We start from the raw sequence: 22,103 nt of genomic DNA, 5'->3' as shown, positions 1-22,103 counted from the left end.
CTACAGCAGAAGAAGGTCAAGGTGTCTAGAATCCATCCTGTGATCCCTATTATTAGTAGTGAGAAAGAAAACTTTTTAGGAAGACATATGATCGTGACCCTCAAAGTGACTTCCATCCAGTCCCTAGGAAATGCTCCAGATTCTTTGGCAGAAGTGCCTGGAAACTAAGAGGCAGGCTAATGTGGAGATCCTGAAACAGAGCTGTGAGCAGAGGTGAGGAGGAAACCCCCCCACCATGTGAAAGCTGAAAGGGCAGCAGCTGCAGGGACAGAAGTGCATGGAACAGAGCCAGGTGGACAGGGGCAGAGCAGTGGAGAGTGACAGCTGCCTCAGGAGCAAATCTTAACAGTCACTGTGAGAGGGCATGAGCCAGGAGATGTGGGAGGGCTCAGAGGCCCAGGGCTTAAGTAGGTAGATTTTTAAATTAATCCCTGGAAGCTCTTTTGTATCCCCCTCCCCTTGTCTGACAGGGCTGTAATTCCAAGGAAAGGGAAACACAGTTAGATCAACTCAGTGGCACTGTCTCTCCTTTGAATTGAAGTTTGAGCCACAAAATGGGTCACAGAAGGTCTGTGTGTCCTTACAGAATTCTATTTTCCAGAATTTCACACTGGTTGAATTTTTCATCAAACTGTGGGTTAAACCTCTCCATCAACTTAGATCTGAAAAGTTGAAACTAACTTCTAATGGCTGTTGAACAAAGTGAGACTGTCTCCGTCATATCCCAGACCCTTGTTCCTCACCTGGTGCCTCTATTTTTAAACACTTCTGTTGTGACACTGAGATGAAAAGCTGTAGCTTTGTGGAGAGTAAAGGAGAAGGAGATTGTGTGATGATGGGGGCTCCTTCAACTGGCCACAACTCAAATTCATAAACAGCACACAAATTTATGGAAACTGAACTTTATAGCACTCAGAAAATTCATACAGTATCTCTTTCTCTCTTCTGCCTCAAACTTTCTGGAAGATTGGTATATCTTCTTCACTAACATTTGGCAGCAAATCTTCTAATTGCTTACAAATGCTTCTGTAGGATACTTTTTTTCCAATATTCTCCTTCGGTTCTGAGGAAAGCAGCTCAGATTCCAAGGGAAACACTAGCTGGGTCCTCTGTGCCCTGCTAGGAAAGGAAATCAGACACAAGACAAATGTGAAGTAGACAGTCATCTTTATTACATGAATGAAAAAAGCAATTCTAATTTAATTTTGCTCAATAACTGAATCCCAGGTTATAATCCTTCCAGAGTCTTGGACTCTGAAAAAATCTTTGTAAATTCCTAAAGGTTGAAAGGGAAGTATTGAGAGAGAAGAGGGCAGAGATGAAGGATGTTATTAAGGACTGGAAAGAGTGGCAACAGAAATAAGAAGAAAAAGTTCCACACTGAGAATGTAAAACAGAGTTTTCAAAAAGTGCATCTGTTGACCATTTGTTGGAATGTGCTTTTCACTTCCGATATATATGATCCTATAAATGATGGTAGGGATCTCGCTATTTCTTACCATCCTAAGTAGCCTTTCTTGCTTCTCTTTGTTTAAAGAATTCTGCTTTTGTGGCAAGCATTGAAGGACTGAATAATAGTCTACCACATAGGATGGAAAACTTTTTTTCTGTCCAGAGTCAGGTAGTAAATGTGTTAGGCTTTGCAGGGCATATGGTTTCTGTCACAACTAATCAACTTTGTTGCTGTAGCACCAATACAGCTATGGATGATATAAACATAAATGGGCATGGCCATGTTCCAATAAAACTTTATTTACAAAAGCAGACCCTAGGCTGGGTTTTTTCCACAGACCATAGTCTGTCAACTCCTGGTATAAGGCAGTTATAGAAACTCCATTCCTTTTTGCTGCTGATTGATCTAAGCAGAGGTAAGTGACCTAGTTCTGCCCAGTAAGAAGTAAGGGGAAGTCTACTAGAAATTTCTGATAAAGATTTTCTTTTATGATAAAAGAAAAAGAATATATGAGGAAGGTCTTTTGATCCTCTCCCTCCTTTCTGCTTTGGACACTTGTGTAAGGACCCAATGCTTGAAGCTGTGGTAGCCATCTTGTCCTCATGAAATACAAAAACCAACAACCAGAAAGGGGTGGGATGGCAAAATGAAAAAAGCCAGGATCCTCACTGAGTCACTGCTCTGCCACCTACCACCAGACTTCTCATTGAGGAAACAATAAATATCTTGATGATGGTCATTGTGGTCTGGTTTCCCATTATTTGCATTTGGAAGCATTTCTAACTGATCATCCACAGAAGCCCAAAATGCGAGTGAAGTAGTTTTAACATTACTGTCAAAGTCTTCTGCCATAAGTTTGGAACATGAGCTCTTATAAAAGAAAAACAGTTCTTTTTGTTGTTGTTGTTTTTAGTACAGGATTTCTGAAGTAAAGCTATAGAAGTTGTGCAGATTACAAGAATGCTTCCTAATGCTACCATGGAGGACATGGAAGAGTCACTGGGTTTACAAAAGAGATCATTTTTACATATGAGATCACTTCAGGTATACATGTGTTGATCACAGACAGTGTTGATGGTCCAGACCAGAAGCTGGCAAACTTATGACTACTTTTATTTATAAATAAAAGTCTATTAGAACACATCCAGACCCATTTATTTATATACAGTAGTTGCCCTTTATCTACAGTTTTACTTTCCACAGATTTAGTTACCCCACCGTCAACAGTGATCTGAAAATATTACATGGAAAATTCCAGAGATAATCCCTAAGTTTTTTAAATTGTCTACCATTCTGAGTATCATAATGAAATTGTGCACCGATTCATCCTGCCCAGGACATGAATCATCCCTTTGTCCACATACCCCTGCAGTATAAGCTACCTGCCTGTTATTCACTTAGTAGCAGTATCTGTTATCAAAACAACCATGGTATTGCAGTATTTGTATTCAAGTATTCCTTATTTCATTATTAGTTGTTGTTAATCTATAACTATGCCAAATTTATAAATTAAACTTTATTATGGGTTATGTACATTTAGGAAAAGAATATCATAAGCATTCTTCTTGGTTTCAGGCATACAGTGGGTGTCTTAAAACACAATCTCTTCAGATAAAAAGGGACTACTGTATTGTCTATAACTGTTTAGAGCTACAAAGGCAGAGTTGAAAAGTTGTAACAAGTAACACATGGACTGCAAAACCTAAAATAGTTACTATCTGGTCCTTTACAGAAAACATTTGATGACCTGTAGTTTGAACCAGTTCCCATCACTCCTACCCTAGTCCCCAGATTTAGAAATTATTTAATTAATCCCTTCATATTACAGATAAAAAAAACAAACACCCTGAAAGTTTAAATGACTTGCTCAAGGTCATATAAATACTTTATTAGTGTAGAATTGAGATTCATGACATATCAATCATGAAGAATACTCATTAGATGTCACAAGTCAAATATTCTTTTTTTTTTATTGTAAACAAATGGGATACATTTTGATTCTCTGTACATGGAGTAAGGCATACCATTCGTGTAATCATAAATTTATACAGGGCAATGTTGTTTGATTCATTCTGCCATTTTTTCCCCTTCCCCCCCACCCCACCTTCCTCCATTCTTGCCCCCCTGGGTAACCCTAACCCTAAACCTAACGCTAAACCCTCCCACCCCCCATTATATGTCATCATCCGCTTATCAGCGAGATCATTCTTGATTAAAGTTGGTACTGCCTGTATGTTTGTTAAAAAGTGTTTTAATTCCCAGGCTTCCGGAATATTCTATAGTTTACATTTCTCAACAAGGATTCATTCTATACTGATATGATCAGAAATCTGCACATAAAATTTTCATTTTCTTGCAACTGTTTTCTCTTTGAAAGAGAATAAAATAGCTTCTGCTATCTGTTTGTAGCTTATATTTTATCTTTACCTTTTTATTTTTCCTTATCTGCATTCCTTTCCCCAATAAAATAGCCCCTAAGATAACTACACCTAAATCCAGTCAATTTGTCTCTAGGATCCTAGAAGTAATGGGGGAAATGATTTCTAAGTGTCTCAAATTTCATGTACTTGAGTTCAAGTACTTTAATCAGAAGAGAATAACTAAAACCCTCAGTAAGAGCCTACTTAATATTATTTTAGGCAGAATTATTTGGTTAATAATCCAATAGAAGAAGAGATACAGGAAATTAGAGGGGAAGAAAGGAAAGGCAATAGAAAAGCACACAGACAAAAGGAAAAACATGATTCAGTGGACACAGGATGGCCAACAGGGCAGAAAACTGGATCCAAGATGTAATTGTGTGGCTAAGTGTGGCTAACTGCTTTTAGATCTTGAACAAATCAAGAAACTTCTTTAACATGACCAGCTATAAAATGAATCAGTTACACTGGATCAATAGTTACTACATTGTGTTCTAATAGAAATGGTGGTTTATGAGATGATTAACAGAGGTGTTCACAAACAAGATTTCATAGTACATGAAATTCTTTAAAAATACTACATAACTTTGTGTAGTATCCCAGAAATTCATAATGTACATTATTAAAAGAAAAGTTCAAAGAACTCCTGGAGTTTAATGTTGTTGTTTTTTTTTTTTTCAGTTACTAAATAAGTAGGCCTACACTTTTGTATTTTTAAAAACAACAATTAGCTGAAGGAAAATATTAGTTTCATAAAATGAAATTTGAAACCTACTAACTTAGAAGATTCCTAAGGTCCTCTTATGTTTTTAAAATAACAGACATTTAAAAAATATATTTGTTGAGCACCTATTATGTATAAACTATTGTTCTAGACACTGTAGACAAAGGAACTAACAAGACAGAGAGGTCTTGTCACCCTTCGTGGACATAATACTCAGGATCAGGAAGACGTTCCACAATGTAAAAGTTCAAAAAGTGCTAAAAGCTATGAACATACATGGAGCATTATATGAAGATAGAATCTGAAAAGGGTATAGGAGTTCTCTGTCATAGTGCTCAGGGAAGGCCCTTTTGGGGAAGAACCATCTGAACTGAGATGCAATTGAATTGAGAATGTCACGGAAGTGTCTGAGAAAGAGCTTTACAGGGAAAGGATATTGTAAGTGCTATTATGTTAAAAGACAGCAAGAAGGCTAGTGTGACCAGAGCAAAACAAAACAGAAAATGGTGGGACATAAGATCAATTAGGTAGGAGAGGACCAAGAAATCTGGATTGCTCTGATTAAGGTACCATTCCACTCAGATGCAGAGTTTGAAGTCAAGAACTGACACAATGTGATTTTCATTACAAAGCATCACTCTAACTCTTCAGTTCTGACTATGATGGAAAGAATAGATATTGGCCTTAAATTTCAACCATAAACAACTGTAAAACTGGATAAAATATATGAAGCAAAGAGTTTTTCCGAGGTGATCCTCGAGTTCAGGACATCAAAGCAAACCCCAGACAAAGGTTTTACAAGAAAATAAAAGTACAGATAATAGCCTTGTTGAATAAAGATAAAAACAATTATATATATGTTTTTTTTTTAAATGGGATTGGGAATACAAGTGTTTCCCTAGTGTGCATGAGGCCCTGAATTTAATCTCCAGCACTAGAAAAAAATCTACAAAAACTTAACAAATCAAATTCAACAATAAGTAACTATATACAAATTAAGCAGTATGAGCTATCATCAAATTTAATGATAAAAAGCTGAAGGCTTCCCCCAAGAGTTGGGAATAAGGCAAGGATGATCATTCTTACAACTTCTATTCAGCAAAGTATGGAAGATGTTTAAGTGTGATAAGTCTAGAAAAAATAATAATAAAAGCATACTTTTTGGAAACAAAAGAAGTGAAACTGCTTTTATTTGCAGAAACATGATGTGTCAGTAGACAATTCTAAGGAATCTGAAAAAAAAACAACAACAAGAAGTACTAAAAATATAAAGTTGATTAAGCAAAAGCATAGATGTGACAATATTCAAAAAACCATTTTTCCCAGCACCATTTGTTGAAGAAGCTATCTTTACTCTGTTGGATGTTTTTGGTTTCTTTGTCTAGTATGAGGTAACTGTATTTATGTGGGTTTGTCTCTGTGTCCTCTATTCTGTACCATTGGTCTACCTGTCTATTTTGGTGCTAATACCATGCTGTTTTTGTTACTCTTGCTGTGTAATATAGTTTAAGGTCTGGTATTGTGATACCTCCTGCTTCACTCTTCCTGCTCAGGATTGCTTTGGCTATTTGAGGTCTCTTATTCTTCCAGATGAATTTCATGATTGCTTTCTCTATTTCCATGAGGAATGTCATTGGAATTTTAATTGAAATTGCATCAAAAACTGGAAATCCATATGTAGTAAAATGAAATTAAACCTCTATCTCTCACCCTGCACAAAACTCAAATCAAAATGAATCAAGGATCTAGGAATAAACAGAAGAAAAAGTAGGAGTGAATCTTCATCATGTAGGCTTAGGACCAGACTTCCTTAACAAGACTCCCAAAGCACAGGAAATCAAAGCAAGAATTAATAAAAAGCTTTTTCTCAGCAAAGGATACAATTTATAATGTGAAAAGAGAGTCTACAGAGTGGGAGAAAATCTTTCCACACACACTTCAGATAGAGCACTAGTCTTCAAAATTTATAAAGAACTTACAAAACTTTACACCAAAAATACAAAGATCCCAATCAATAAATGGGTCAAGGAACTGGACAGACACTTTACAGAAGAAGACACTTTACAGAAGAAGACATACAGGTGATTAACAAATATACGAAAAAGTGTTCTACATCTCTAGTAATTAGAAAAATGCAAATGAAAACAACTCTAAGATTTCATCTTACTCCAATTAGAATGGCTATTATTAAGAACACAAGCAATAATAGGTGTTGGCGAGGATGTGGGGAAAAGGGCACACTTTTACATTGCTGGTGGAGTTGCAAATTGGTGCAGCCACTCTGGAAAGCAATACGGAGAATCCTTAGAAAACTTGGAATGGACTCACCTTTTGACCAGATATCCTACTCCTCGGTTTTTAACCAAAGGACTTAAAATGAGCATACTACAGTAACGCAGCCACATTAATGTTTATAGCAGCTCAATTCACAATAGCTATTGTGGAACCAACCTAGATGCCCTTCAATAGATGAATGGATAAAGAAACTGTGGTATATATACACAATGGAATATTATTCAGTCATAAAGAAGAGCAAAATTATGGCATTTGCAGATAAATGGGTGGAACTGGATAATATCATGCTAAGTGAAATAAGCCAACCCCAAAAAACCAAAGGTCAAATGTTTTCCCTGATAAGGGGATGATGATATAAAATGGGGGTCAGGGGTGGGTGGTAAGAGAAGAATGGAGGAACTTTACATTACGTAGAGGGAAATGAGAGGGGGGAGGGGCAGGAGTATGAAAGATGATGGAATGAGACAGACATCATTATCCTATGTATATGTATGATTAAACAAACGGTATGAAACTACATTGTGTACAACCACAGAAACAAAAAGTTGCACCACATTTGTGTACAGTGAATCAAAATGCAGCCTGCAAAAATTTTTTAAAAATTAAAAACAAAAAATTAAAGATATGTCCCAGAAAAAAAAAATTGCAATTCTATACTAGCAACAGATATTGGAATGTAAAAATATTATCACTTATACTATGTAATACTGTTATCACTTATAATAGTAACAAAAACATGTAAAATTGAGAAATTTAATGACAAGTCCAAAATCTCCACACAGACAATTGAAAAACAGTGCTGACAGAAACTTAAAAATGCCTCAATGAGCAGAGATACAAGTTATGTTCACAAAATTGGAAAACTCAATGTTGTTAAGATGGTCATTCCTCCCAACTGCTCTATAGACTCAGTATAATCAGAATCAAAACTCCAGGAAATATTTTTATTGAGAAGCTAAATTAAAAATGTATATGAAAATGCAAACAACCTAGAATAACTAAAACAATCTTTAAAAAGAAGAACAAAATTGGAGGAACTATATTAGCTGATTTTAAGACTTACTAGAAGCTACAGCATAGTATTAGAATAGGGAGAGATAAGTATAACAGTGGAACAGAATAGAGTCAAAAAGTCACTATCATATGGTCAATTGATTCTTGACCAAGGAATCAAAAACAATTCAGTGAGAACAAAAGTCTTTTGAACCAATTGTTTTTGGATAACTGGGTATCTCTATGAAGATAAAATAAATCTGCCTCACATTATATGCAAAAATTAATTCAAGATGGATCAAAGCCCTACATAGAAATTAGTGCTATACAGTTTCTAGAAGAAAACATAGCAGAATGTCTTTGTGACAAAGGGTGAGACAGAGATTGTTTTAGCAGAACACAGAAAATATAACCATAAAATAAGCATTTGATAAATATAACTTGAACAAAATTAAAAACTTGTGTTTGTCCGAGACACCCACTAAAAATGAGCAAGATGCAGACTTGCAGTAAGGAAATATTTGCAAAACATATATAACAAAGTACTTGTATTTGGAATATGTAAGTAATTTCTACAATTCAATAATTTAAAAAACCCAAAAAACCCAAAGCAACTCCTATTTTTCGAAAATGAACAAAAGATTTGAACAGAGACTCCATGAAGGGCAAATATGAATGGCTAATAAGTTCATGAAAAAGTGTTCAATATCATTAATCAGGAAATTAACCAAAATTAGATTGCACTACATATCTGTTTAATTGGCTAGTTTGCTTCTTTTTGAGTACTAATTCATTGTAGGAACATATTGCAATTTTTCTTATCCATTTTCTTATAAAAGAATGCCTATGCTATCTCTAGTTTTTAACTTTATAAAGTCGTTATGAGTATTCTATAAGTGTTTTTGTGGACATATACTTGCATTGCTTTTGAGTTAATGTGTAAGAGTAGAATGCTAACTCATTGGATAGGTATGTGTTTAACTTCATAAGAAACTGTCAAACCACTTTCTAAAGTGATTGTATCATTTTATTCTTTCATCAATGACATATAAGAGCATATGCCATATCAAATCCTTCTCAACATTTGATATTTTCAGTCACTTTAACATTAACCATTTTAACAAATATAGCAAAATCTAATTTCCTGATTAATGATGGTGGATATTTTTTCATGTACTTATTGGCATTTCATGTTTTCCCTTAATTATGTCTCTGTCCAAATCTCTATCCATTTCAGAAAATGGACAGAAATATCATCAAGGATAAATACAGTCATTTCATAATGATAAAAGACATCATTTCATCAAGAAGCTACAACTAATCCCAAACCTTTAAGTTCCTAATAACAGAGCTTTGAAATGCATTTAAAAAAAAACTGATAGAGCCGTAAGGAGAAACAGTCAAATCACAATTATGGTGGAATATTTCAACATCTTAGTAATTGATAAAATAAATGAATAAAAATCAGTGCAGACAAAGAACATTTGAACAACCCTACTAACCAACTTGACCTAAGTGACATTTACAGACCACTTCAACCAACAAAGATAATTTAAAACATTATTTTTTTAAAAGAACATGCACAAATGCACAGCAGAGAATGCTAAGGACAGGCACAACAGTTCCACACAATCCACCCTGAGGGCAGCCCTAGATACAATTTTAACAGTTAATAATTCATCAGGCTATATGAAGCAGATTGTGGAAATGATAGTCTAAATAAATAGGGTGTCATTTTCTTTTGTAGCAGCAATGAATCAATGTTTTCAAAGACAAAAATTTCTGATTCTCTTGGCTTTTTTACCATCAATATTGAGCCATTAAAATGATTTTCAAATTGTTTTTAAAAAGCGACTTCAGTAGATACAGTTACCATGTCCACAGTTCAATAAAAAAGGAAGCTATAGTTTTGGTCTCTTCTTACTAGGAGTTTAAAAAAGAAAAAAAGAAAAAAATCTTGTCCCAGAAAACCCCCAGCAGAATTCTGCTCAGGTCTTATTGACCAGAATTGAGTCACCTGGCAATCCTTACTTCTTTTAAGGGAAGTAGGAAAGGGAAACAGAAAAGCAAAATTGCTTTGAATAGTTTGGATCGCTACTTTCCAGTAGATATTTTATGCAAGCTGCATATGTAATTTTCAAGTAGGCATTTTTAAAAAAAGAAACACGTGAATTAACTACAATAGTGCATTTTAACCCAATATACCCAAAATAGCATTTCAATGTGCAACCAATATAAAATTATTAAAAAGGTATTTCACTTTTGTATACTCAGTTTTTGAAATCAGTATATGTTTTATACTTACAGCATATCAATTAGGACTAACTTTATTTTACATGTTCAGTAGCCACATGTGACTAGTGAATACCATATTGCCACTTGAGAGCAAGTCAAATCTATTGCTTGACACAGAGCACATTACAATAAAATATGGTTTTGTTAAGAAGGAAGAGGGGAGATATGCAGAGGATATGAATATAGGTAAATAAAATGGTAGTTGCATGGATGCAATTACTAAAATTATTATTCATTACCTTGATTGGTCAAATAAACATGAAATTAAGTGTTTTTTGTTTAAGTATTCAGGGAAGTACACAAACTATTTTTAAAAGTTTGTTGTACAATTTAAACGGGGTTTTATGTTCTTCAGAAAGCTCAGCATTATGATGCACTTAAGTTCCCAGACTTTATTCATTCAATAAATGTTTGTTGATAGCTTTATGTTTATACTACACAGCTTTCCATCACTCTGACAAAACACTTGAGATAACCAACTTACAAGGAAGAAAGATTTATTTTGGTTCATGGTAACAGTGGTTTCAGCCTATAGTTAGCTGAGTCCATTGCTTTTAGACCTGTGTCAAGGCAGAACATCACAGCAGAGAGAATGGTAGAGCAAAGCTACTTAACCTCTTGGTGGTCAGGATGCAAAGAGAGGAATGGTGAGGGTCCCAATATCCCCTTCAAGGGCATGCCTTCCAGTGACCTCACTTCCTTCCACCAAGCCCAAACTCTTAAAGGTTCCACTACCTCCCAACAGTGCCATTAGCTGGGACCAAGTCTTTAACATATGAACCTCACAAGGGATACTTAAAATTCAAACCATAAGAACAATACTTTTTTCAACCTTTCACTGCATTCAGTCTATAACATTACTTCTGGATCTTTGCATATTCTCTTCCTCTGAAAGGAATATGTTCCCTCCTAGTCCCACTTTCCCATTCCTGAACTTACATGACACTCATCTTTCAAAACTCAGATTGAATGTTACTGCCTCAGGAAAACCTTTTACTAACTCTATATAATTACATTATATACATCCAGAGCCTGCTGTCACCCATCTATCATTATGCTTATTGCACTTTACTGTAATTATTTCCTTTATTATCCATCTCTCCCTCACTATAGCATATGCCTCACGATGTCTGAGATCTTGTCTGTTTTGTGCCACAGGATGAAGCAGACTACCTGCCCCGCGTTTAATATATACTTGTTGAATGAATAAATGAATGAATGAATGAATGAATGAAATGTCATGTGAAAAAAATTAAAAGAAATTCTTCTATCTAAATATATAGTACAACAATGTGGCTAAAGCTACTCCAGAAACGTGAATAAAATACCCTGATACAGAAGGAATAAGTTGAAACTGAGTCTTAAAAAATGTGTTGACCTTGAAATCAAGGTGGTTAAAAGCACCCCAGGCAGAAAGGAAAATGGTCTGGCAATGACATAATAAAATCCTGAGTCAAGGCAGTTTGAGTAGGGGAGAGTGACTTTAAATTCAAGATATATTTCAAAAGTAAAATCAATAAGATTTAATGAGATATTGGTGGGAAGTGTGGAAGGAGCAGCAGGTGTCCAAAATGACTTCCACACTTTCACCGTAGGCAACTAGACTGGTGGTAAAATTAGCTAAGCTGAGCACAATTAAGACTTCAGGGTTTGTGGAAACTTTGGGACAAAAACATTAAAAAATTAGTCAGAAATTTGAGGTGGAAGACACACGTGAGTATTCAATGTAGTATAGATGATAATTGAAAACGTGACTACAAATGAGGTCAAGCTCACCTGAGTGTACATCCACAAAACAAGGCATGATTATAAAGTCATGCAACTGTTACTTCAAAAACACATAGAATTGCTTAAATGTCTGAGTGAATGATGCTTCTTCCAGATGAGTCACCTCAGGAGGCCCTGCACTGTGCTGACGATGCTGCTACTATTGCTAAAAATAATTTTAACACTCCTTTTGGGTTCATCCTTTAAACAGAACAAAATCTTCTTTGGAATATCTTCAATAGTGGCAAATCTTCATTGTTTCAGGGTGAATTTGGGGAAACTGGAAATTCAGGGGTAGGACTATTGGGGAAGAGGAATTAATTATATAAAAATTTTGGTTCAGACAAGAGAAGCAGCAAGTAGCAAGGAAGATTTTCTTATATGACCTATAAATTAAATTTTAAAATAATATCTATGGGCCAGGTCTATGCCCTTGAGTGCACAATAGCAGAAGGGTAATTCTTGATGTGTGTTGAGCTATTGCAGTATCAACAGTGAATATTTTGTTTCCCAAGTTGACCCCTTTAAAAGACATACTGCTTAGGGGCTGGGGTTGTGACTCAGGGGTAGAGCACTCTCCTAGCACATGTGAAGCTCTGGGTTCAATCCTCAGCACCACATAAAAATAAAATAAAAAGGTATTTTGTCCACCTACAGCTAAAAATTTTTTAAAAAGACCTACTGCTTAAAGAAGTATTAGATCTTTCTGGTTTCCTCATGGTTGGACTAAATATGGTATCGCTAAAGCTCTTGGTTCATATCTCTTCCATAACATATTCATAGGATGCTGTTATTATCTTCATGTATCTTTTTTCCTTGTAGACCATTACCAGGTCTCAGTCAGCACTTAGTGCAATGCCTGGAACACAGTAGTGGTTAATAGAGGTTTGTTTGATGAATGGGTATATGGATTAATGAGGAGTGACTGGGTAAATGTGTGATTTTAAAATTTCTTTCAGATTTCTGCTTAAATGAACTGTCCTCAGAAAGGTCTTTCCTACCAGTCAATATAAATATCCCCACATACCTACCCCTGTCAATTTCTTATCTTTTTACAATGCTTGTTTTTTCTCCATAATATTTATGAATATTTCAAATCAATGTACATATTTATTTCTGTTTTCTCTCTGTAGAATATATCTATGATGGATAATTTTTTTAAATTTATTTTTATTGTAAACAAATGGGATACATGTTGTTTCTGTTTGTACATGGAGTAACAGCATATCATTTGTGTAATCATACATTTACATAGGGTAATGATGTTTGAATCATTCTGTTATTTTTTTCCTTTCCCCTCACCCCTCCCACCCCTCTTTTCCCACTATACAGTCCCTCCTTCCTCCATTCTTGCACCCCTCCCACCCCCCATTATGTGTCATCATCCTCTGCTTATCAGTGAGATCATTCGTCCTTTGGATTTTTGAGATTGGCTTATCTCACTTAGCATGATGTTCTCCAATTTCATCCATTTACCTGCAAATGCCATAATTTTATTATTCTTTATAGCTGAGTAATATTCCATTGTGTATATATACCACAGTTTCTTTATCCATTCATCAATTGAAGGACATCTAGGTTGGTTCCACAGTCTGGCTATTGTGAATTGAGCAGCTTTGAACATTGATGTGGCTGTATCTCTGAAGTATGCTGATTTTAAGTCCTTTGGGTATAGGCCAAGGAGTGGGATAGCTGTGTCAAATGGTGGGTCCAAGTTTTCTGAGGAATCTCCACACTGCTTTCCAGAGTGGCTGCACTAATTTGCAACCCCAACAGCAATGTATGAGTGTACCTTTTTCCCCACACCCTCTCCAACACTTACTGTTGCTTGTATTCTTGAAAATCCCCATTCTAATTGGGTGAGATGGAATCTCAGGGTAGTTTTGATTTGCATTTCTATGATGGTTAATTTTATGTATCTACTTGATGAAGCTAAGGGATGACCACATTGCTGGTGAAATGTCATTTCTATGTGTGTCTGTGAGATTGTTCTGAAAGAAATTAGCATTTAAATTGGTGAACTGAGTACAGCAGATAGACTTCCCCAGTGTGAGTGGCCATCATACAATCTCCAGGAGATCAGACTAGAACAAAAAAGCAGAGGAAAGGTAAATTTGCTTTCTCTGCTTGAGCTGGGACATCCATTTCCTCCTATCCTCAGACATTCAGACTCAGACTGGAACTCGTACAATTAGCCACCTACCTTCCCTCAGTTCTGAAGCCTTCAGCTTCAGATAGAATTTTATGACAAGCTTTCTTGGTTTTGCAGCTTGCAGATAGCAACTTAAAGGAATTTTCAGTCTCTGTTTTTGCATGAGTCAATTCCTATAATAAATCTCTTGATATAGCTACATATACTTATTTCTTCTGTTTCTCTAGAGAACCCTGACTGATACAATAACCTTCATGACAGCAGTGACTTTGCTTAGGTTACCTACAGATGTGTTCACCAGTACCTAGAACAGTTGCTGGTACAGTAGTCTCTTTAAAAAATAAATGCATATTTCAGTCATCCATTGCTCTGTAACAAATCACCCCAAAACTTAATGACTTTAAACACCATCCATTTTATCATGTCTCCCAGTTTTGTGGGTCAGTAGTTAGGGCAGGGCTCAGCGGGGAGATTCTTCTGACAAATGAGGACCTTCAGTGCTGTCCAGCTGATAGACTGGCTTATCTGGCAAGCTTGAGACAGCTGTACTTAAATTTCTGACAGTGTGGAAAGGATGACTGGAAGAAAGGACTTAGGTCTATTGACCAGAGTGCCTACACATGGCCTTTCCAAAACGGAGGTCTCAATGCAGTCAGATTTATTACACTGTGGATAAGAGCTCCCAGAGTAAGCATTACAAGGGCAGAAGATGCAAGATTTCCTGTGACTTAGCCTTAAAACTCTCACTCTGACATATTTTGTTCATCAAGAAAATCTCTAAGTCTGGTCTATTTTCAAGGGAATGAGAATACTCTCATAGGGAGAATTAGCAAAGAAATTTATGGGCATTTTTAGGTGTTCTATATGCATGGAAGGGAAAAAAGTGAATATGTAAAATCAGGCAGGAATCTAAAACAGAACACTGATTGCCAAATGATCCAGATATTATAAGTAGCCAGGAAGAAAAGAATTTATAATCTGTACACCTACTCTCTGCCCACAAAAAGACCAAACTTTTATAGGGAGATCAAACTCTGGAAAATGTTGACCACTTTTATTGAGTATTTTATGTGTTCTCTCAGTTCTCACAAGTTATTGAGTGGATATAATTACAATCACATTTATCTTACTAATTAGGAAACTGAGAACAGAGATATCAAGTAATGCTCACAATCACACAATTAGGGAGTGATAGGACCAAGCTCTGAACCCAGGAATTTCAAACCCAAGTGCACATTCATATCTGTCAAACTACAGGACTCTGAAAGTAAGTATTATAATATATTGCAAGACCGATTTTCTCCCTAAGAATGAGCAGGAGGGACCTATTTTAAGACTGTGAATAGGGCATGAGTTTTAGAATCAAACCTGTGTCATAACCCTGGTTTTTCCTAGTACCATCCATGTAACTCTGGACAGGTTATCTAACCTGAATAGATAAGGTTATCTGTAAACAAGAGATGGTAATATCCAGTTTGTAAGATACAGAGGAGATAATCTGAAGTGCCCAGAATAGAGCCATCACTTCAAAAGGCTTAAAAAGTGTTTGTCCCTTTCTTAAATATGTAACTTAATGCCCTACTTACAGGAAGAATCAATCCCATCGTGTGTCACAATTTTTCAGAGGAATTTCTCATGACATAATTAAATATTTATACTGAGAGGGGGAAAAAAAAGGTGCTCCAGAAATTTAGATTTATCTATCTCCTTAGCTGGTTTAGTTTCTGCCCTACCTAGCATGAACAATAGAATCAATTCTTCAAACAAAAGCAAGGTTACCACAGATAAATTAATAGTAGGGAGCTATCAACAAAATTTTTCATTAGTAATAAAAATAGTTTTATAAAAGCCTTACTTTTTACTTAAAATCAAAATTAGAATGACACATAAAATAATATTTATTCAAAAGAAAATGTATTTAGTTCCATGTTCTAGTAAGTATCATAGGGGGAGAAATGGTGATATTAGGATATTAGTATTTCTAACTTTCACAAAATTACTAACATCATTAACATGAAAATTTTATTATCAATAGTGTATAGTCATGGTCTTACAAGAAAATGATTTCCTTTTACACTGTTAAAAGAACAAGAATGGTGCTTAGCCACTATAACCATCATGTAAACAATTTATACTGCTATTTGAAATCTTAAATTAGCTTCCTGCCTACCAAATAATAAGGAACATCAATTGCATTTACCGTTCTTAAATTCTCCTCTTTCCAAATTAAGAGGAGAAAAAATAAACTTGAGAGCAGTCATTACAAGAATACAAAACCAAAGTGCACCATTAAACAAGGGAAGAGGACTGGGGATGTGACTCAGTGGTAAGAGTGTTTGCCTAGCATGTATGAAGCCCTGGGTTCCGTCCTCAGTACCACAAAAAACAAAAAAACAAAAGCAAAAACAAAACAAAACAGGGAAGAAGTGGAAAAAACAAGGAAAGAAGTGGAACAGCTTGTAGTGACCCAAGGAAAAGGCCTGCAGCTCTTAGAGGGCAAAGAAAGAAGAAAAGTAGGTGGAGGTCAAATGTAGCATAGTTCAAAATAAAGGTTTAGACATAACACACTACAAATGTGAAAGATGAAAACATTCTTGAGCTCTTATAGTGCTGTATTTACAAGTAACACATTTAAAGATCAGATAGTTTCCTAGAACACTTTCATAATGGTTTAAGTTACCAAATTAGTTTTGAATGCAAGTAGGACTTCTCTAAAGAAACTAATTGCATATGAGAATCACAGAAGTTTAGGGAGAAGTGGATGGGAAAGAAAGTCCAGTGATTCCAATCTTCTTGAAAATTATGTAGCTATATTTTTTATAAACAAGAACAGAAGGAGGATCTGGATCTTGAAGGGAACAGATTTCAGAGACCTTAAAGAGAAGCACGGAGGATGGAGACTTCTAAACTTTGAGACTGCTTGAACTTTGAGAAAGCAATCTCCTAGGGACAGACTATGCTGCTAAACCAGAGCAATAAGAGGTGACTGCGATTATTAAACAAAACCTTTCATGGCCAATGACTTAAAAGAAGTCACAAATCTCTGTTAACTATGTAATAAATGCATTTCTAAAAGCCTCCTATGAATTGGACTCAATTAAAGGGATAACAGCTTACCCTTTGCTCGGTAAGTTATTATCAGCAAGTTTGGCAGACAAATAAGGAAACAAAAAACAAAAGCAAATGGACTTTTGTCCATGGAGGATACTAAAACTATGCCTCTTTACAGTCATGGAAAATTTTACACATTATTACACTTAGGATTATTGTAATTAGCACACACTAAAAGAGATACAGTGGAAAAGTGGCATGGGGAAAGTCTGAAAGTCAGGTGTCTTTCAACGCCCTGAGTTATCATCCTAGCATTAGATGAACAGGTCAACTGCTACGCATCCTCTTTTTTTTTTTTTTTTTTTTTAATAAGGACCAAACAGAGACAGAAAAGCTTGCTCAATGGAAAATACTTGAATGACTATTCAGGTATAATTTTATACTGAGTCATTTAGGATGGGAAGTGTTAAACATATCAATGTAGGCAGCTATTTGTAAGTTCTATGATTTGAGACCCACCCAAAGGAGTGTCTCCCACTGAGTAAAGTGCCTAAAATTCATACCCTCACCTACTGCTTTTAGGTTTACAGCCTGTGAAGGAAGGCAATAGTTCTGCTGAGAAATGAAACCAGGGTGGAGCATCAGGAAAAGGGAGCCTGGTCAGCAAGAGGGTGGGTGGAATTCAAAAGACGACAGAAAGGGCAGCACAGGCAAATGGAAAGGCCCCCAAAATAGCTCTTCCTAATATTGTCCAAGAACTCAGTCCATAGGGAATGAGAGCTTGATGTTTTCTATCCTTTTATCTTACTCACTGACTCATTTGAGGCCTCTTTAGGCCTCAATTATTTTTGTTTCTTACTGATTTGTGTTTTGTTTACATATTATGAAGGATTTGTTTCTTTTTGGAAAGTGATTTTGCCACTTGGCTCCTTTCCAGATCCATTCCTTTCCAATCACCATTAACGGCAATTGATTGAATGTGTCCATTTTTAGCTTTAAGTGGACAAAATGCCTTAAAGAGAAATGTATATCAAATCCAAAATAAAATTTTACCCAAATCTTTAGTTTGGTTTAGAGAGTGAGTATAGAAACCATATGCATATACTATATTTAATGTTGTATAAGTGTTATATATTGTGCAAAAATTTGACCCAAAGGGAAGGAGATTTTCTATCTTTTTATTTTTCTGAATTGGCCATTTTGGCTTCAATTATTTTGTCGTGGATACACACACACACCCACATGTGTATTATTTATATAACATTCAAATGTTATCTGTCTCATCTGTCTCTATCAAAAAATTATACTTGATTAGTGTAGTTACTCATGTCTAGATGAGTAAACTAATATCAGAATCCTATAGAGTTCAACTCCTTAATATTCCCCCTCATCTCTATTGCTACCATCTCTTCCCTCACAGCAAGGCCATAGGGATGGAGCTACACAAGCCCTTTGGAGATGACGCCATGATGCCATGGGCCCCAGATGCTCAACATGGAGCTCCAGAATTTGTTTTCCCAGTTGGATTTTGACCTTGCTTTGGACCCATACCTTCCATGCCATTATATATTGGAAATATGAAACTTGCTTATGAGCTTTACTCTTATAGCTAATAATTTTCTTTGAGCCTCAGATGAGATTTTAGAGTAGGACTTTATGGCAATTATGGAACTGTTAAGACTATACGAACTCCTGAAAATGGACTAAATGTATTTTGTATTGTGAGATAGACATGGACTTTGCGGGGGCCAGGGGTGGAAGTTATGGTTTAGATATGAGGTATCTCTCAAAAGCTCAGGGGATATAATGTAAGAATTTTCAGAGGTGAAATGATTAGATTATGAGAGATGTAACACAATCAGTGGATTAATCCACTGATTAACTAGGTGGTAAGGGAATAGGCAGGTAGGGTGCAGTTGGAGAAATAGGTCACTGAGGATATACCTTAGGGGTTTATATTTTGTCCCTGGTGAGAGAGATCTTTCTCTCTCTGCTTCCTGGCTGTCATGTCCTGAGCCGTTCTCCCCTACTATACCCTTCTGCCTTGATATTCTGCCTTACCTTGGGCCCAGAGCTGTGGAGGCTGTCAACCAAGGACTGAACTTTTCCTCCTTCATGTTGTCCTTGTCTCGACTTTTGGCACTGCAGGGTAAAACTGACTAAAGCACCTGGTTTATGTTCTCATCACTACTACTTGCACTATTGAAATAGCCCAGCTTTCCTGGAGAGATGTCCTTACCCCCTGCCACAATTAATTCATAATGCTATCTAAAACAAGTCTGGTCCTGTCACCTCCTGCTTATACCCAGTGATGGCTTCACATTGCCTTCCAGATAAAGTTTAGGCTGCTTGCCATCATATGCAAGGCATTGAGCCCAGCCAGTCTCTTCAACTTCATTCCCATATCTCACTTTTGGTTACGTTCTGTGCCCTAACATTATTTTTTTTAATTTATTTTTATTGTAAACAAATGAGATACATCTTGTTTCTCTGTTTGTACATGAAGTAGAGGCATACAATTTGTGTAATCATATATTTACATAGGGTAATGGTGTTTGATTCATTCTGTTATTTTTTCCTCCCCCCCACCCCTCCCACCCTTCTTTTCCCTCTATACAGTCCCTCCTTCCTCCATTCTTGCACCCCTCCCACCCCCCATTATGTGTTTTCAGCGAGATCATTCGTCCTTTAGTTTTTTGAGATTGGCTTATCTCACTTGGCATGATATTCTCCAATTTCATTCATTTGCCTGCAAATGCCATAATTTTATTATTCTTTATGGCTGAGTAATATTCCATTGTATATATATACCACAGTTGCTTTATCCATTCATCAATTGAGGGGCATCTAGGTTGGTTCCACAATCTGGCTATTGTGAATTGAACAGCTATGAACACCTAACATTATTAATAAACCTGTAATTTGTAAAGAGCTACTACTTCTCCATGCCTCCCTACCTTTTTGTATAGGTTTTTCCTTCTTCACAAAAATCCCTACCCTCTTCATCTTTTGTGGCCAAGTTGAATTTTCAAAAATTCACACATGAATTGCACTGGATTAGAATTGCTTTCTTTTTTGTTTTTCCTACTAGGCTATAAGCCTTGTATCTCTTATACCTACCATATTATTTTGGTGACTAGAATGTAGCTAAGTACTCATGTAGGATGAATATGAGAGATTTCTTCTATTAAGTAAAAATTACCTATCTTTTTCAGATAATAGCCCTACTATTTGAAGAGAGCTGTATGTCTAAATTTATTTTCTTATGCTGAACATTTCTACCAATTCAATATCCTGATCATCTTTGTCTTGGTGACCCCGAACTCCTTTTAAACAGATTTCCTATCTAATCTCATCTTACTTTCTGACCCCTCTCCACTTCCAAAATTTCTTGATAGTATTTAAATTTTATTCAGTACATTTCCTAAGAGTAACATTAGACTTCTTCTGAATAATTCATTTCCTTTATCATCTTTTACTCCAAAATTTATCCCCTCCAAGAAAAAGATGCTGTTACTTTGTTTTATCAAGTCATCTAATCTTTGCTTCAGGGACTCCTTCCATGCTATACCCTGAATGTGGCAAGACAACCACTGATAAACCAGTTGTAGCAACAATTGGGATCCAAGGGTAAGAGCTTATTGTGGCATCTTATCAAGTGAGTGCCTAACTTGGATGAGCTAGAGAGGATAATTTTAAATTTCTGTGACTTGATTCAAAATGTAAAGCTTGCTGGAAAAATTCACCAAGATGGTTAACTGTCTTTGTCTTCATGCATAAAAGATTAATATTTGACAGGGTCTTTCATTCCTAATTAGAATTGTTTAGGAAGATGTTCAGAGGATCTCTATAGATAGGGGATCAACCCTTTGACTACTGTATGGTACTCTTGTGTTGGAGAAGGAATTGACTGTCCTTCTAGAAACTAATCTGGTAGGATGCATGTGGGATAAGAGCAGAATGTGTACCTACTCAAAAATTTAAAAAGTCAACCGAGTTAACTTTGTTAAAAGACTACCATCAGATTTTCTTTGCCTCTCCAGTTCAAAAGTAGGCACGGTATCACAATATTTCCTACACTTTTATATGCAGATTTAAATTTTTCATAATTAAATATGAAAAGTAAAAATAACTTTTAAAAGACATGAAGGAAGTTTCCCTTATATTACTCCAAAGCTTTAATTTCTTTTGTATCTTTTAAGCTTATAAATAGGAACAGGTTACAGGTGAGTTTTATTTGTCTATATGAAGTGTCTATCTGAGCTCTTGTTGGTTTTTCAGAATAGTATTTACCTGTTACTTTATAAGTATCAAAAATATTGAACTGAGGGAAGAAAAGATGGTGAAATGAGACAAACATCATTACCCTATGTACATGAATGATTACCCAAACAGTGTGACTCTACATTGTGTACAAACAGAGAAATGAAAAGTTGTACTCCATTTGTGTACAAAGAATCCAAATGCATTTTGCTGTCATGTATAACTAAATAGAAAAAACAATCAAAAAATAATGAACTATTCAAAAATACTATCTTATTTTGTTATAGCACTGAAAGTAAGGTAAGCTCAGTACTGCTCTCCCAATTTTAAAGATGGGAATAAGATTGCAAATAATTCGCTAAATAATAACAGCCATCAGCATTTACCTATAAAGTAAGATTTCTTATTGCTCATATTTCTAAGTATAAATTTTGAAATTTACTTATGAAGTTTAATTAAGAGGAAAAGTATACTTAATAGTAATTTAAAATATTCTTGCCTTACACATTCCAATTATCACTGATTTATTTCTAAGTTAATTAAGTACAGAATAGCTACATATTTCTGATAGAGACAAAAAATGAGAGAGTATAGTATATCTGTGTTCATCAATATGGCTTTTAGAATTTTAGAAATAACCATATAGAGAAAAAATTTTCTTTTGAAAGTGCTTTCAAGTTATCTAAAGTA

The 22,103-nt window shown here is 35.6% G+C and overlaps 1 pseudogene; it reads right to left on the bottom strand.

Moving 5' to 3' along the window:
- LOC124982953 (RNA transcription, translation and transport factor protein-like) overlaps positions 1–22,103 on the bottom strand; it is a 178,032-nt pseudogene that overhangs the window by 144,946 nt on the left and 10,983 nt on the right.

This window comes from Sciurus carolinensis, chromosome 4 (assembly GCF_902686445.1).
Source record: "Sciurus carolinensis chromosome 4, mSciCar1.2, whole genome shotgun sequence".
NCBI lineage: Eukaryota > Metazoa > Chordata > Mammalia > Rodentia > Sciuridae > Sciurus > Sciurus carolinensis.
The sequence above is the reverse complement of the archived record's forward strand: the minus strand, read 5'-3'. Positions and strand labels throughout refer to the sequence as shown.